General features: G+C 34.5%; 1 pseudogene; it reads right to left on the bottom strand.

The window, feature by feature from the left end:
- Positions 1-1,652: 1,652 nt before the first annotated feature.
- On the bottom strand, positions 1,653-6,849 carry LOC120068980 (annotated as a pseudogene).
- Positions 6,850-10,246: the final 3,397 nt, after the last annotated feature.

Below are 10,246 nucleotides of genomic sequence, written 5' to 3' on the forward strand. Positions count from 1 at the left end.
AACTTTATAATAAAAAAAAATTGAATATACAATAAATTTATTTACTTTCCATAGATAGAGCGAGATTGTAATCATTACTTTCCATATATACATGACCAATGAGAAAAAAACCTAGTAATCATTAATGAAAAAATAACAACAATAGCAGAGAGAGTGAGATGTTCAGCGAGATTGTAGGAGAGAGCGAGATTTATAGCGAGATTGTAGAAGAGAGCGATATTTATAGAGAGATTGTAGGAGAGAGCGAGATTTATAGCGAGATTGTAGGAGAGAACGAGATTTATAGCGAGATTATAGGAGAGAACGAGATAGTCTTCACTTTATTTGAACTTTCCATTAAAATATATATATATAAAAAAAAAAAGAGAGAGAGATAGTCTTCACCAATGAGAAAAAAGAGCTAATAATCATTAATGAAAAAATAACAACAATAACAGAATTTGTCCTAATTGGTTACAAAATCCACAACAATAACAAATATATTAGATTATTATACTATAATTGAATATACAATAGATTATTATAAAAAAAATTGAACATACAATAAATTGAATATATTAGATTATTATACTATAATTGAATAATCATTAGACTATAATTGAATAGTAGAGAAAAGTGTGAGGGTAAATAATAATGTAAAACTTTATTGATTACAATAAAAATATTGAATATACAATAGATCTCACTCTCTCCAACAATCTCGCTCTCTAAATTTCTCTCTCCTAAAATCTCGCTCCCTCCTACAACTCGCTTTGAATATCGCTATCTCCTACAATCTCGCTTTAAATATCGCTATCTCCTACAATCTCGCTTTGAATCTCGCTCTCTCCAACTATCTCGCTTTGAATCTCGCTCTCATACTATCTCTGTTATTGTTGTTATTTTTCCAGTATCGCTCTCTCCTACAATCTGCTTCACCCATTCCTTGTCGAGGGTTGAAGTTTCAACTTATGTGTGTCGAAACTTCAACCTTCGACAACCCTAATTTACGTATTGTTTTCAAGTTTTTCTTTATTTGTCGAGTTCTCAACGTTCGACCTCTAGCCTCGAACTCCCAAAACAACAATATTTCTCTAATAAATTTCAAAACAACAATATTTCTTTAATAAGTTTTGAAAACAACAATATTAATATTAAAGGTCTGTTTTTCTTCCCTATCTTTTCTTTTAGATATTTTAATATTTTAATGTTATTTTAATTTTTTTAAAATATACCATGTTATTTTGAGCTTAAAATTACAAATTATTCTAATTATTTTCAACTAAAAATAATGAATTTTAATTTTCTCATGTAAGTAATAATATATATCAAACTAAATATAAGTAATTTAAATACATACTTTAAAATTCAACAAATTTATTACAAGTAAAGTTTGAAGATTAAATTATAAATAAAAAATTAAAAAAATGTGGATTTGGAAAAATATATATGCGAACATTTGTCTCATACAATGATAAAAAACTTGAGTGAATTTTGACCCCTACATATATTAAATTAAATGAAATAATATAATAATAATAATTTGCTATTCATTTTACAGAATAATAATAATGATGAATAATTAACTAATAATTGAAAACTAGAAATAGCTACCAAACATATATGGTTTTTATTTTAAAAAAACCAAAAACCAAAGAAAACGACTCATATGCTTGGAGCAAAATAAGCTTATTGGCCATCCGAAAATAAGATTGCAAATAATTAAGAACAAAATTGGTGATGTGCTCTTTGCTTACTACGATTTGTGAGATTCTTCAAGCTTACTCTTCCTATCCTCTAGAAGTTTATTACGATCCTTGTTCCTTCTTTGACAAATCTGGTAAGAAGAGAAATTTCTAACTCATAACAATAGAATACAAAATGAACTAAAAAAAACAAAACAAAAGAAGAATTCAAAAACATATTACCAAAAATAAGAATGCAAGTTTTTAAACCATTACTGGCAGCAAGTATGAGATTCTTAGTTAGTTTCATCTCAAGGCAAGGTTTAATAAGAGTAAATGCCAAAAGAAGTTTAAATATAGAAACTTGAATTTGTAAGGACAAAAAACGAAAGAATTGTGGTTCAAGCAGTATCAGAAACAGAACACAACAAAACAAGTAAACTACCTTCATAGCTTTATAAAGGCCTCTCTTCTTTCTTGGCATCAGAACCATTGACAAGTTAGCATTATCTTCAGCAATTTGTTGATAATCAGGGAGGTCGAAATAATCCTCGTCGGACAACTGCTTATCAACTTTTGAAATAGCTAAAGGATATTGTGCTCCTTGAAGCTCCAATTTTAATTCGTCATGATACTGTTTGTCAAGAGCCATCATCTGCATTAGGAATAATACACTACGGTTGGACTCGCCTCCATTTTCAGTCTGTAATATTAATCAAAAGTATACCTTTTGTTTCTTCTTAGTAGCTATGGTAGCCACAGTTCGATCGATGACACCCTCAACCAATAAATAAATTCTGAGGATCATCCAATTCTTCTATCCCTAGTCCTGGCAATGGCAAGTCTTCAATTTTGGCAGAAACCTTCATATGGTTAAGGGTCTTGGCGTAATCGGGAATGTATCCTTCTGCCTCATTGTCAACAAAAGGTGATAAGTGCGGAGGAGGATTCCTAGCAAATTGATACGTTAATTTGGAGGTATAAATAATAAGAGTTAAAACCAAATATATATTATTTCTATTATTATGAAGTATGAGCTAACGCAGAGAAAAGTAGTGGATATATGGATTTAAGAAACCACTCGGTTTAGGACGCAAATCAAAAGTAAGGAAAATGCACTAATTTTTAAGAATAGGTTTTTAAATAATCTTTTAAATTCGAAAATATTAAGATGGTACAACTTGAAAAAAATTGAGTTCTGTATTTATAGAAAATTTTAATAATGTACACACACATATACATATACATATACATATACATATATTATACTTAGAGAAACAACAAATGACAACCTAAATACAGCAAAATAGGAGGTTCTTTTTCCTTCTGAGGATTGTTTTTTTTAACTTATGATACATAAAACTACTTTATATTGAAAGAGCATCGGAAATCTGAATACATTCCTGAAAAGAAAATTTGGATAATGTAGAATACTCCAGATTTTAAAATATGGAAGTACCTTCCCACCAAATAAACATCGGTTGGCAAGATGATTCATGTATTAACACAATCAAAAACCCATTGTGGCTGAACATAGTCTCTAGAGAGGAACTTGTAAGTAGTTGACTTGTCAACAATCTGCATTTAAAAAGGATCAGGAAGAGATGTAAAGACGTTGTAGGAGGCCATGTACTATAAAAAAAACATAAGTCACGTTGAAAACCTGATGAGTAATGGTTTCATCGGATTCCTTAAATGGTGTCTCATCTCCTTCCCAAGAAACAGTGCCACCAAAAGCAGGAATGATGAAAAGCAGTGATTCTCTAAAAACCTATTCCAACACAAAAAGACAGATCAAAGTATGATTTCAAAAGAAAGAATGGAGGATCATTAAGACAAGTAATATCTAGTATCCATGCCCATGGTAGTAGAGACATAAAACAACTAATCAAAAAGATGACAAGTTCTCCTATGTGAAAAAACTCATACAAAAATCAATTTCCAATATTGTTCCTACAAATTGTTGGGTTTTTTTTTTTTTTTGAACAAGCTGTAAGACCCCTAGTTATGGAAATAGTAGGATTATTAGTAAATATTATGAGGTTATTAGAATGGACATATTAGTAATTAGATAGTAAATTTGTTAGGACTTTTAGTATAAATGGAGGTAGTGGGTTGAGAGAAGGAATGTGAAGAATATTGTGGGATTTTTTTGGGAATTTAGAGAGAGTCTAGCCCTCTTGAAAGGCTAGTGGTTACCTTGTGTACTTGTTCTTATGTTCTTATGATATATTGTAGTTTCTCCATTGATATTGTAGTATATATTTCTATCTTTAGTGTTTTTGTGTTCTTGAGTACTCTTGTTAGGTGGTGTCCTAACACAATCACACATGCTTACATATATGATTTTCTTTTAAAAAAAGTTTCTCATTTTAACATTTTGGAATTTATCTTATATTGATATTCTAAATTTACTGCTACAGTCTTCCTATAGAATTCCATCTCAAAATAGTATCTCTATTTTTAGTAACAATGCACAGAACATAAACACCAGATTTATAAGATGAAACATAAGCTTACCTCACGGCTTAAAAAGAACTTCATATTCTTAAAAAGTTTCTTGCACTCTTTAGTATCATCATCCTCATCCTCCCCATCATATTTACAAGTTGCATCTCCAACAAGATGCATCAATGCAACTGGCTCTTCTATTTCACTCGAACTTAAAGAATCAGAAGCTTTAGGATCTAACTGGGAAGATCTAGTGTTGACATCGAAGTATTTATACAAAGCATAAAGATCTGCAGATTTGAAATAATAGAAAATGAGGAAACAATGAAGACAGAAAAATCTAAGCTGATTAGAATTAGAGCAATAATAGTCTTTCAACTAAACGTTAAAATCACCTGCGGCCAAAGCCTCCAAATGAGGGTCCAAAATCGGTGGATACTTCAAATTAATCGATTTATATAAGTGATTGTTCACGGAGTCTAGAAGTTTCTGCACCCATAATAATTACAAGTATAACTAGTCAAATTCAAAACAAAGGGCTGAGCATATCAAATAGATAAACATTAACATGGTACATGAGAAGTGCAGTTTTTTCCCCTTCCCCATATTAGAATCGAACAATTAAGAGTCCTAAACAAATAAAACACTCAAGATTTTATCTATCATGTAGACAATCGGCTAGAGTGGAACAGGAGTCTCCAAGGTTAGGACTATTGACGGTTGTATCCATGCTATGCATTCAAGAATATTGCTTTTCTAAAAAATTCAACTACTTGTATCACACTTTTTTGTTATCTCAGGCCCTTTTCACGTGCTCTAAGAGAAACCGTGGGAGCTCTAATTACAGATATATAGTAGAACATTAGAATGGTTATAAGAAGGGACATATTAGTAATAGGTAGTAAGTTTGTTAGAGCTAAAGAGGGAGGGGTTGAGAAGAGGTGTCAATGAATTGTCCAAAAGTTTCTCTCCATTCATTCCACTAGAAAAACAACCAATGAAAAAAAATTTGAAACTTACTACAGAATAGCTGAAAAGAAAACAGACTCAAAATATTACCTCATAAGAGTCCACGAAGTTAAGAATAACAGTTAAGTCATCATCAATCACCTGACGAAATGAATGAGGAGCAAGCCATGTAATCTTTTGGCCTTCTACCTCAGCCTTTACAAACAACAAAATTAAGAAAATATCTTAGGAACATAAAATGCTTTACATGGTACTAGATACCATATAAATCACAATATACCTGATAATAAATTCCTTTCACGGATATAAAAACTTTTCGTAATTTATGAGTTCGAGAAATAAATGCTTGCCATTCGCAACTCAACCTAGCAAAAGATACAAAAAGAATATATATGATGAGTTATTGAAGTTGTCATTTTTATTACCATGCCAATAATACGAGACAAGTTGACAACATGGTGTTATAGTTCATAAAAATTTATTGTGACAAGTAAAGACCAACCTCCGACAATTACGAATACGCGTTGCCTCAACCATTACCCTCTCTTGAGGGGGTAATACCGCAAAAAGGTGCACCATTGAGAGGCAATCATCCAAATCTCTAAGTGCATCCATGAATTTTGGGTACCTAGAAAGCCGAACATAACATTCAACAATTGAAAAGAATTCATTATGGGAAAAAAAAAAAAACAGAACATATAGTTCTTGCATTAGGACCACAAAACAAAACAAGAGTTGCACGAACCTCTCCTTTAATATTCGCATTCTTTCTAATTCATCTGTAGGCCTATGATGTTTTAGAAAGTTTGCACGCTCCTTAGTCTTCTTTGCATCAGCTTTGTGTATCTTCCTATCATATGCTCTAATCTGTCTAAATTTCTCCAAGAGTGGTTCATGATGAAGAAAAGCAACATCCTTGACATGGTAATAAGTGTGATGATTTCCTTTAACTTTCTTCTTTGGCTCTCGAGGAAAAATTCCCTTAAAAATGCATAGCTTCCTGTGATAATAACAAAAAGTGCTCATTTTCAATATAACGTTGAGACACATATTTATATAAAAGAAAACCATGTTCACCAAAATCACCCTAAAATACAAATAGCAATCTATGATATGATATTAGGGTTTAAAAGCAAATACCTAAAAAGTGGCAAACTAAGTTGGAGGTGCTTTAGGGCCTGTGACCTGGTAACATATTTGGCTGCATTACCCTCCTTCTTCTTCCCCTAATAAACCGATAGAAAGAGAATAAAGAACAGTTCAACAATCCTTAATTAATAACAGTGATTATGCAATCCAACTTACCGGAGGCCTGTAATGCTTCTTCTTCGTAACTTTATTCACCATCGTTGCAGAAAAGATTGAAATTCTATCTATGAACACAAATATGAAATATATTTACATTCACGAGGAGGGAAGCCCAAGTGGCTGAACCCACAATATCTTAATTATCTAAAACAAAATGTGATTAACTTAGCCAACCAAATCAATTTTTCAAACAAATATATATAGTTAACAAATACGTAGAAAAGGACAACTAAAGAAAAATCGTAGACCGCTCGTGGTTTTGACGTGATCGTGCGGCAGGTTTATCTCGCCGGCCGTCCGGTCCTTCGTGATTTTCGTGCCCTCTCGTTGTGGTTTCCGGCGTCGGCTCTCTGTGTGCTGCAGGTTCAGGGGTTATTGCCGTCGTGATCCGTCAGTTTGTTGGGTTCTGGCGCCTGCTTTTTTCCGGCTGGGTTCGCTCGGCCGGTACCTAAGTACCAAGTTTATTTAATAAAGTAAAAACTTGTGAAATTTTCACGTGATAATTTATTTTTTTAATTATTTTATTTTATTTTATTTTGTGAGTAGAAAAAAGGAAATATAAACTAAATTGCAACACCTCCATTTGGATAAATATCTAAACAAAATGAAAATTTGAAATTTTGCTAAACTGATTTGTTTCTTAATTATAATTTCGTCTAATTTTTCTTTTTGTGCCCCTCGCCTCCTATATTTACCGATGGTATATTCATTTGGCTAAATAAATATATATATATATATTAAAAAAATGATATTTTCATCATCTAAATTCTTAATTATCTGGATTTTATTTTTAAAAAATTTACACATTAATATGAAACATTTCTAGATTATTTCCTATTTCCTAGATTGTTGAATAATTTATATTTAAATCATTTTTCAACTCTCAACGTCGGGTACACCTCAGCAAAATGGTGTAACGGAGAGGAGAAATAGAACCTTGTTGGACATGGTTCATTCGATGATGAGTTACGCTTCCTTACCGGACTCATTTTGGGGTTTCGAAGTGGAAACTACGGTATATATACTCAACTGTCTTCCCTCCAAGAGTGTTGCAAGAACAACTCTGGAGTTGTGGAACGGGTGTAAAGCTAATTTACGTCACTTCTGCATTTGAGGTTTCCCTACACATGTGCTTGAGGCTAATCCTAAGAAGTTGGAATCACGGTCGAGGTTATGCCTCTTTGTAGGCTACCTCAAAAGTACACAAAGGGGTTATTTTTATGATCCAATGAAAAAAGGAAAGAGGTGAATTCCATCATTGTGTAGCTTGATTCCCACTCAGAATACAGATCCAAAAATGGTAAGGTTTGAATTAGCGACCTGGCCATCGCACCCATACAAATCAAAGTATCGCCCTCATGGAGGATGTTCCAACTCATCTCAGGATTTGAGGTCATGTTATCCTATGGTCATCCTAGTGAAGTGAAGTCTTATGTATGAACGGTTTATCTAAACGAGATGTTTACACTTCAAGTGGTTTAGTCTTATACAAACTCTTTGTTATAGGATGCCCTCCGCTCGCAATGTCCTATACAGATGATCAGGATTCAGACATCTTGATAAGTTAACAACACTTAATGAACCGATTCTCATAAGGGGCCGCATCCGTAGTCATTACTCGCACGATACGTTTCACTCTATATGCCTATTACTAACAGACCTAATTTTGGTTATATTTTCACTTGTATGTCATCCACATGCATGCTTAAGTTACATGCCAGATAACCAGGGATTTTATTATTTATTGTTTGTGGTACAGCAAATAAAACGTACACTGAGCAAAAATCAAGATGTGAAGTAAATATCATATATTATACAACACAACTATCATACACAGTTTACAAAACTACAAAACACGAGACTTTAAGGCATAACACCCAACAATCTCCACTGTCCTAAAGCGAAGTGTGGTACATAAAACTAGTACAAAAAAAAAATAAATAATAAACTAGGCATAAAAGCCCAATACAAGAAAATCACCACTTGCCCTATCTAGCCGCGGGTGATCTTGTAGATCCCATGCTTTAATTTTTACCCTCAAACACTTGTAGCCGTGAAGCCTTCGTAAATGGTTACAACATTGTGCTCCGAAGCGATTTTCGTGACAATTAAGTTCCCTCGATGCACTATCTCGGGGATCCAGATGATACTTTCCGCTCTAATGTGTTTGTTTCGCGCCTATGATCCTAGGCTCCTTGAGTTTGCCACACGCTCCACTATTTATCATAATAAAGGTAATGGGCTCGACATATCTGGAACAGCTTCCAGTTCTAATCAAGAACTTCTTGAGCCAGATGGCCTCCTTAGCAGCTTTGCAGCCCTACGTACTCCGCCCTCAATAGTGGATCGCGATGCACCCCTGGTTATGCTTCGCCACTACTACAGCTCCCCCATTAAGAGTAAAGACTGACCCTGATGTAGACTTGCGAGAGTCCTTATCAGCTGAAAGATCAGAATCTATGTACTTCTAATAAGGATCAAATCCTAGATACATACACGAGCATTAGTTCCCTCGTTCTCCGAAGATACTTTAGGATGTTTTCAACCCATGGTCCAGTGACCCTACCTGGGTTAGACTTACCTACCGACTATGCCCACAATGTAGCAGATGTCTGGACGAGTAACAGAGCATCGCGTACATACAACTACCAATGGCAGACGCTATGGGACTCATTTCATCTCCTCAACCTTTGAGGCTCTTAGGACACATGTCTCTTTAGACAAAGTGACTCCATACATGAACAACAGTAGGCCCCTCTTGGAGTTCCTGCATCGGAGTACTTGGTAACATCTTGTCAATGTTACGATGCCTGAGACAATACTAGCACTTTGTTCTTACGATCTCGAAAGATCTGTTATACCTAGAACAAACTGAGCCTCTCCCAAATCTTTAATTTGGAATTGAGTTGCTAGCCAGTTCCTTAAACTGCAGTCAGTAGACCTAACATCATTCCCAATGAGTAATATTCGTCTATAGTAATACACTAGAAACTACTGAAGCATTGATGATCTTCTCTCAACACATTTTGGTCAAAGCCATACGACTTGATCTCAGTATCAAACCGTATGTCCAAGATCTAGACGTTTATGTCAGCCGCGTAAATGACCGATTCAGCTTGCAAACCTTTTGATATTGAATTCTTGGGCTATGAATCTACTCAGGTTGCACCATTATAAGTGGTCTCTCAGATTGCCATTAGAAAGGTTGTCTTGACGTCCATTGCTAAATCTCATAATATTATAATAAGCAAGTGCAATGGATAAGAGGATGCAGATCAACTTTAACATGGCATAGTCGAGAAAGTCTCCTCAATAGTCGACTCCCTCTACTTGGGTATAACTTTTTTGCCATAAGTCGAGCCTTGAAGGTTTGTAACTTCCCATCAAGCACCCCGTTTGCGTTGTAGATCCATTTAACCTATTTATAGTCATTTACACATCAGACTGATCTACAAGATCTCATACTGAGTTGAAGTACATCGACTCCATCTGAGATCCATGGCTTTGACCCATTCATCTCGGTCTACATCCTTCATTGCCTTCGGATAAGACAATGGTCCTCAACGTCGCCTATCTACTACTATAGCAAGGATTTTTCGTGAAACCCAGATAGCGAATGGGCGAGTTCGCAACCCTCCCATTACGTCGAGGTTCCTCAACTCTTGAGGTGGAACTAAACCTACTAGATGAACTCCCATCAACAACTCTGCTGATGTGGCAGGCTCTTCAAACACTCTTGTTGAAGTTTCAGTAGTTTCATTGGAAGCTCACACAACATGACTTTACTTTGTGGGATGTGGCTCCCTTATATGATCCTCCTCCACGAAAGTAGTGTTCGTTGAACAAACACCCTA

This window comes from Benincasa hispida, unplaced genomic scaffold (genome assembly GCF_009727055.1).
Source record: "Benincasa hispida cultivar B227 unplaced genomic scaffold, ASM972705v1 Contig161, whole genome shotgun sequence".
Classification (NCBI taxonomy): Eukaryota; Viridiplantae; Streptophyta; class Magnoliopsida; order Cucurbitales; family Cucurbitaceae; genus Benincasa; species Benincasa hispida.